The sequence below is a fragment of the Telopea speciosissima genome, chromosome 7 (genome assembly GCF_018873765.1).
Source record: "Telopea speciosissima isolate NSW1024214 ecotype Mountain lineage chromosome 7, Tspe_v1, whole genome shotgun sequence".
Lineage (NCBI taxonomy): Eukaryota > Viridiplantae > Streptophyta > Magnoliopsida > Proteales > Proteaceae > Telopea > Telopea speciosissima.
In genome coordinates, this window is record NC_057922.1 from 44,552,085 (window position 1) to 44,560,243 (window position 8,159).

The window sequence follows — 8,159 nt, forward strand, 5'->3', positions numbered from 1 at the left end:
TGATAGCTCTTTATTTATTAATCTCATCTTTAAGTTCATGAATCACACTTATAAGGGATGAGGGACAGGATACTTCTTTGAGATCTTATTGGGCTAAAATTTATATTATTTGGAACCTTAACCTTTCTTCTTCGTAATTCCAAAATAGCTGGAGGCTTTAGTTAAAAATATGTTGGTGCAGTGGTTAAGTTCATTTAATTTCGTGTTATTGGACCACCTATTGACCACCCTACATTTGAAAGGTTGCTCTAGAGAATGGCCCTAGCTATAAATAAGCATCATTGCAATTATTAATATGGAATATGGAGATTTATAACAAATAATCTTCTATCATCTGTTACCATAAATTTTGAGACATCATTTAGAATATCTTTTGCCACCTGGCTTAGGTGCAAAAGGCCGGTTATATACAAAGTAATCTATCAAGATTTTTTTTTTTTTTTTTTATATCAATTCTGAAGATTTTTGTAAGGTAAATTTTTTTTTTTTTCTCCTACCAACTGAACTGTCTATTTAGAAAGCCAAAAATTTGGAGTAATTCCATATCTTTGCCTCATGTATGATCATTTTCTTGATAATGAACTATTCAAAATGCTGATTTCAAAAAATTACTTGACCAGTAATTTTTTATTCTAATTCTTGCATATTCCTTTCTCTTTGCTTAGGTGTTGAAGTATATGTTCATATGAAAAATGTAAATCGAGGCAACTCCTAACTATTAATTTGTATTTTGACAGTCCAAAGTCAAAACAAAGAGAATAGGAATATCTTTCTTCATCTTTACAAAAGAAAAAATAAATAAAAGAAATTAGTGGATGAATTTAAAAAATAAAAATCCTATTATAAGTTCCTTTTATAAATAATCATATATTAGGAAAAACTTTCAACCAATATATATATATATATTAGGAAAAACTGAGAAAGTCAATACAAAGGTAAAAAAACATAGTTACTTTGTCTTTGACTCTACCCTGGGGGTAAATGAATAGCCAAAATCCGTTTCCGTATTCGTGTCCGTGTCCATTTAGTACTATCCGAATCCGCCCGAAAGCTAAACGGATGCGGATACGGATAGGCTATAGCTATCCGAAAAGCTATATTTACATGTAAACGGATAAAATAGCCGATCTGTATCCATGTTCGTATCCGTTTAGCACTATCCGAATTCGTCCGAAAGCTAATTGTATGCGGATACGGATATACCACTATCCGAGCCAAATCCGATCCGTTTACATCCCTAACTCTACCCCCCACCCTCCCTCCACAAAAAAATTCCATACCATTCTACCTTTAAACCCACAATGATCGACAATACAATTGTTATTCATAGTGGCAATGAGCATCTGCCCATTTTTTAACAAATTGTGTGGTAGGAGCTTAATTAAGATCATTTTTTTTTTAAGTTTTCCATACTCAACATCTGGTTTCTTTTCCATTTAATCTCTCCAATACTCTCTTTATATGACTGAATTTTCCTTTAGCCACAGTGAGTGGGAGTCCATTCACTGAAGTGGGTTTAGATGTACGCAGAAGGTATTAGAGAATATTTTTGAAAAAAATATTAAAACCTAGGAAGGATTTGCGAATCCTACTTCACCAGGTGTAGGGAAGCTTAGTCCCTCCATTATCTAATAAAATTTTTATTTATTTTTTTTTCATTGGATTAATTATAACAGGGAAGCAGCACTGAGAAATGGTTCCTTTACAATACACGCACTCATGTAAAAATAACATAAATTAATTTGTAAGACCTGAATACTTGGAACCTAGCTATCTTTGACAAAAGAGAATCTATTGGCCAACAAGGTCTAGCACAAAAGATTTTCATGCTTAAAAAGTTTCATCTGTCATGTTTGGTAGGAAGAGGCAAATATATATGGATTAGATTTACCAAACAGAACTTGGGATTTTTTATAATCATGTTTGTACTTGTAAGGTGGTGGGGACATATTAAAAAGCACATGTACATAGTGGCATTCGTTCATGTATCTAATCAACATGTGCTCTGTCCATGCACGATTTAAGAAATATGACAGCTTTTTCTATCATTCTTTAACTTGAGGGACTTTAATAGACAGGCCTATCCATGGCGTATCTAGGGGCGGTCTACTTATTTATTCCATGTATAAGATTTGACGGAACTGAAATTTTGTAGAGAACTAGTGTTTTTTTTTTTGTTTTTTTGATGAAAATAAAAAAACATTAATTAAACATTAGAGGAGTATACAGTAGTTGGTAGGTGGTGAGAGCACATATGCCGTGCCAAGTTCCTAGCTATTGTTAGACAAAACCTATCATCATGTCGAAAATTTTACACTTTGAGTACAGTCCGAGATATACAAAAAGTCTTTAAATAAAGACCATGGCCATAAGCATTTGGTTGGAGATGGAAGAGTATCTGTAATCAGCTTGTGATCAACCCAAACTTTTTTTATCTACAACCCAATACTAGCAGCACGGTCATACCATTTTCAGAGCGCAAAAAGAAGGGCCACTAATTCAAGGGAATTAGGAATAGTTCTTGTATCAAAAACTCAAGTCTGCCATCAATCAAAAAGAAATAGGACCATCCAGCTGTAGTTGGTCCAGTGCTAGAGTACCCTGCACAGATTAAAACAGGAAGGTTAAACAAAGGTAAATGAGAGGAGGAGAGTGATATTGATAATATATCATCATTATCCATTACAGCCAAGGATTTACAGGTGTGGGGGGTTAAGTTCAAATCTGAGATCCACTGGTGAACATTTCGCAAAACCCAGCCTGGGTCAGGTTGTTCCGCACACACAACTACCTTATTTCTAACAGTCCAAATGAAATAACAGGTAATAAAAAAAACACTAAAAAACCAGTTGAGGAGAGGTTTATCTGACTTGAATTGTAGAAAAAAGAGGAGACAAGCAGATTTCATATCCTTCAAGTCAATGAAATCAGTTCTTAGGCCCAAGGGACCAGCCACCCAAATGTGTTTGACCCAATCACAAGAAAAGAACAGGTGCCATGATGATTCAACACCAGTTCCACAAAGAGCACATGTGGAGTCCATTTGGATCCATCTGGAGAGAAAAGCCTTAGTGGAAAGTCCTGCATTTAACAAACGCCATACAAAAAATTTAAATTTAGGATGAATATGAATTTTCCAAAAGAAATTCCACCAAGAAATATCAATATGAGAAACATTAGTACATTGCGATTGAAGGTCTTGGGCAACTAGGTTGGTGGTTAAGATGCCATTTTTAGACTTTATACACCACCATCTGTCATCAAAATCAGACACAGTAATTGATTATTTGGGGAGTACTTACCCGGATATCGTGCAGCGTAAAGGCGTATGGGTGTCGGGTGTTGAGACCTCGGACAAAACAACGGCATCGGAGAGCTTCGGAAACTAAGCTTCTTCAAATATCGGGGCAGAGTAACGGCGCATGGGCGATGAATACTAGGACCTCGAACAGAATAACGGCGTCGAAAAGCTTTGAAAACTAGACTTCTTCAAATATCGGGTAGAGTAACGGCGCACAGGCGTCAGATACTAGGACCTTGGACAGAATAACGATGTTAAAAAACGCTTCAGAAACTGGGGATTAGGACATCAGGCAAGGTGACTAGGCCATTGGAGGCTTCGGGGTTTTGGACAGAACCAGGTTAGGAAAGATGGGTCCGGAGGACCCGGAGTCCAGACAGAAGGACTAGGCTCGAAAGCTCGAAATCGGACAGAGGCAGGGCCCCGAAACTAGGAAAAAGAAAAAAAAACTGGAAAACTAGAGCTCTAGGGGTCCCCCTTCTCCTCAACTTGAGACCTTGTTGAAATGAGGAGTGGAGGCTATTTATAGGCAAAAGTTGGTCTGGCAGCGCCGCGGGGGATTTGGTGGCACCGCTAGATGAAAAAATTTCATTTTGGGTACCCGATGGCGTCGCGGCCCTGTCGCGCGGCACTGCCAAGCAGTGCAGCGGCCGCGTTCGATGCTACTACATAGGGCCTTAAGCGAGGGTGTCGTGGGGGTCATTCTAGGAATGCGGGGGTCTGTGAGTGGAAACACAATGGAACACGAGGTGTCCGAGTTACCCCGAAGGAAAGGAGTATTTAAAAGGCATTGCCAGTCTTTCACGTCCAGTTGTCGTTATCGATGGGGGGTGGCAAAATTTAGCGTCTACATCAGCGGGTGTAGTTGGTGCCATCAAACCGTTCGAGTTTGATGAAGTCTGGGGTCATCATCATCTTCAAAGCATCGTTATCTGATCCTCCTTCCAAGGTAACAAAATATCTCCTTTAAATTGTTAGATAAAATTCTGTTTGGAGAAGGAAACTATAAACTGCTTTGAACGCGTACTCGTTGTCTTAAAGGAGATATTTGCCCCCACACGGTTGAAGTAAATTCACCTTCAGGATTCAACAAAGCACTGAAGAACTAACTTAGAATTCTAAAGAGATTCTGGTTGTAAGATAAAGAGATAACTAAAAATGTTGTTTATTGAATGACTAAATTGCCTTGGTTTATATAGACCCACTAGCACCCATTTACTGGAACCTATTCACTGGAAACCCATTCATTGGAATCCATTCAATCGAAACCCATTCATTGGAATCCAACAACAATAACAAACTCAGCCTTATCCCAACTTAATGGGGTCGGCTACCTAGATCCAAACACAACAAAAGAAAACTAAGTTCTAGCAGAGTTGAAACCATTCATTGGAAACCATTCACAGTCATGACTATTCCAATAGTCATGATCGTTCTTTAGTCATGACCATTCAATCTCTCTTCTTTATGCACCTTTATTATAATCTATCTAACACTCTAAGCACTCACCAGGCCCAAGTTGTTGCATCGCAAACCCAAATTCTTACCCAACGACCACCTCCCCCATGTATTATTCCACCGGCCTTAGGGACAACTAAAATGTGATTGGCTCTCACATATACGTTCACCTGTTGGTACGTGCAGAGGAACCGAACTCTCCCTCAACACCTAGTAAACCAATACCCACACACCACGTCACCCCTCCAACCCATATGATGAAACAACCCTACAAGTTTTAGCCTCTCTGTAGTCCCACATTCTCCAATTTCCAAATAGGTTGATCCCTTTACTATCTCTTTTCCCATTATTCTCGGGTTTCTCTATTTCTAACTCAAACCTATCTTCTCCTGCATCTAATATCACCACTACATGCCCACCATAATATTTAAACCCATCCTTACTCCCAAACCCAATCTAGAATGCCACCTCACCCACAAACTTAGGCCCAATCCAATGTGCAACCACCCTTACATCAAGACCCACCATCGTACTAAACTCTGAGCCCATCTACCCTAGGTAATAATAGTCCTACACCAGCTCAACCTTCCACTCAATCCACCTTTTTCCTTCTTTACTAGCTCAACCTTCCACTCAATCCACCTTTTTCCTTCTTTACTACCTCAACCTCACAAGACCTCAAAGCCTCCTAGTCATGTATCAAGAAGGGGGGTCACGATAGAGTAGACTACTTAAACCATGCAACACAACTCTACTTGCCTAAAATAGGCGTAAACGATGATTTTCAAAGCTCGTCCTAAACGGGTTAAACATATGTAACAAGAGGAAAAATCAACTATGAGAATCGACTCACCAACTACCTTAAAGCAATTTTTTAACATAGACCCTCGGTGGCTGGGGGAAATTAAACCCATGATGGCTCATGAAAATTAGTAGCTCGAATTCCCAAAGTCTGGGGAGACCTCTGATAATTCAATCATCATTTCATCTCTCCCAATCCACTCAACCACCTATTATCTTTCTTATGAAGATAAAATATTCCTTAAATAAAATAAATCAAGTGAATCATCATCTAAAGCTACACTCTTCATTTTCTGTTGAACTAGTACGAGTTGTTGGGGGCTTGACCTTGTTCTGGGATCAACATATTCCAGTTGAGATTTTATGTGCGGGCAATTGAATCATTGATACGGAGACAATGAAGATTCCAAGTTAGAATTGTCGTAGTTGAGGGAGGAACCCAACAATTCATTCTTTGGCTCGCCTCTCTAGAATGGAGAAATCCGATGTGATTTTTCTTATTGAAACGAAGTATAATCACCAAAGGATGAAGTTTATCAGGCGTAAGTTGGGGATGTCTCATTGTTATTCAGTGGAAGCTCAAGGTGCATATGATCGTTTATGCCTTCTTTGGCATGATTACATCAACATCGATATTCTTTACGCTAACAAGCATCTCATTGATTCAAAAGTTAGTATGTCAAATGATATTAATTTTTTCATGACATTAGTCTATGTTGATCCAGTTAAGGCTAACCGTCAGATGGTGTAGGAAGAAATTACCTCTCTTGGTAATGGTCGAGAAGATAGTTGGGTTTGTTATAACAATTTCAACTCTTGAAGGATGTTGGTAGCGATTCAGGTTCTCATGACTTGGATGAACGTCCCACCAACTAGGGTACGACCCTAACTTAGCCTCAAGAAATTTTTTGTTAAGAAAGTAGAACATCTTCATAAATTTTTCCCACATGGAATCAGGATCCGACCATAAACGCCAAGCCACCTTACATAACAATGCCTTATTTTGTAAATTGGGCACATGAAAGCCCAAACCACCTTTGTCCTTAGAGAGACAAAGTCTCTGCCAAGAAATCCAATGAATTTTCTTCTTCTTGGAATCATCACCCCAATAGAACTGCGTAGTTGTCTTCCTTAAAAGATTATGGTGAGATTTAGGAAGCTTAAAATGTGAACAGGCATAGTTTGAGTGAGAGAGAGAGAGAGAGAGAGAGAGAGAGAGACGGCTACTAATTTTAGCATGATTTTCTTACCAAAGTGAGATAATAGTCTCTTCCACCAACTACTGAACTGCTTCTCCACTTTGTCAGAGATGTCCTTGAATAATTGTGCTTTGGAAGCCCCAAACTCTGTAGGACATCCAAGGTATTTGCTTGGTCCTTTTCCTTAGGACACACCTTCAAAACACGAGAAAACCAACGACGAAAGCAAATCAAAGTGTTTGGGCTGAAAGAGAGATGATTTTTTAAGATTCATTGCTTGACCACTCGCCTTGCAATACCAATCCAAACATTGCCTCAAATGGCATACTTCCGAAAACTTGACTTTAGAAAATAGTAGGCAGTCGTTTGCAAATAGGAGATGTGATACCGGCATGCTACGATTTCGCATTCTTATACCTCTCACTAAGCCTTCTGACTCTGCTTGGGCAAACAAACTACTAAAATCTTGTGAACAAATAATAAAAAAGAGCAGGCGAAATTCAATCACTTTGTTGAATTCCCCTTGATGGAATAACACTCCCACAAACTGCCCCATTCACCAAAATTTTATATGAAACAGAGCAAAGATAAGATATTACCACCATCACCCATTTGTTACAAAACCCGAGTTTGAGATGAACCTTTTCCAAAAAATCCCATTCCACCCGGTCAATCATTTCGAAGCTGTCGACGAGTCCTACACGACTCCTGAACATATGTCGAAATACATATCATTTCGAAGCTCACAATGAGGCCTACACGACTCCTAAACATATGTTGAAATACATATCATTTCGAAGCTCTCGGCGAGCCCTACACGACTCCTAAACATAAATCAGAATACATATCATTTCGAAGCTCATCGAGAATGTATTTCGACTTCATGTCTAACTTACGAGCTAGAAATTATTTCTTCCTTTCTTTTTCTTTTTAATGTTGTTGAAGTACTGCTCACGTGAACAGTGATTTGATTGATATGTGTATCTTCTATTTTTGTAGTCCTAGTTGGAGTCCTAGTTTCTAATTATGTCAAGTCTTAATTCTACTGTGAGTTGTTAGTCTTAGTATCAGTTTGAGTTGTTAGTTCTAAATCTAGTTTTATTTCATGGTTCATTTCCTATTGTAACTTGGAATCCTATCATGATTAGGAATTCCTAATCTGATTAGGAGTTCCCCTTTCTATTGAAATTTGAGACTATGAACACAAGCATTATGAGGGAGACTGGTCAATTTAACAGTTCTCTCCTCTTCCTCATCTTCTTCTCTTTCTCTCTTCTTCGTCCATTCTCGGTTCTGGTTTTCTTCATCTATACTCTGTTGCATGGTATCAGAGCATCACCTTTAGACTGGAAGTGATCTGAGATTCTGGTTTGAGGGTCTTCTAAAGCCTTTTCTCTTCA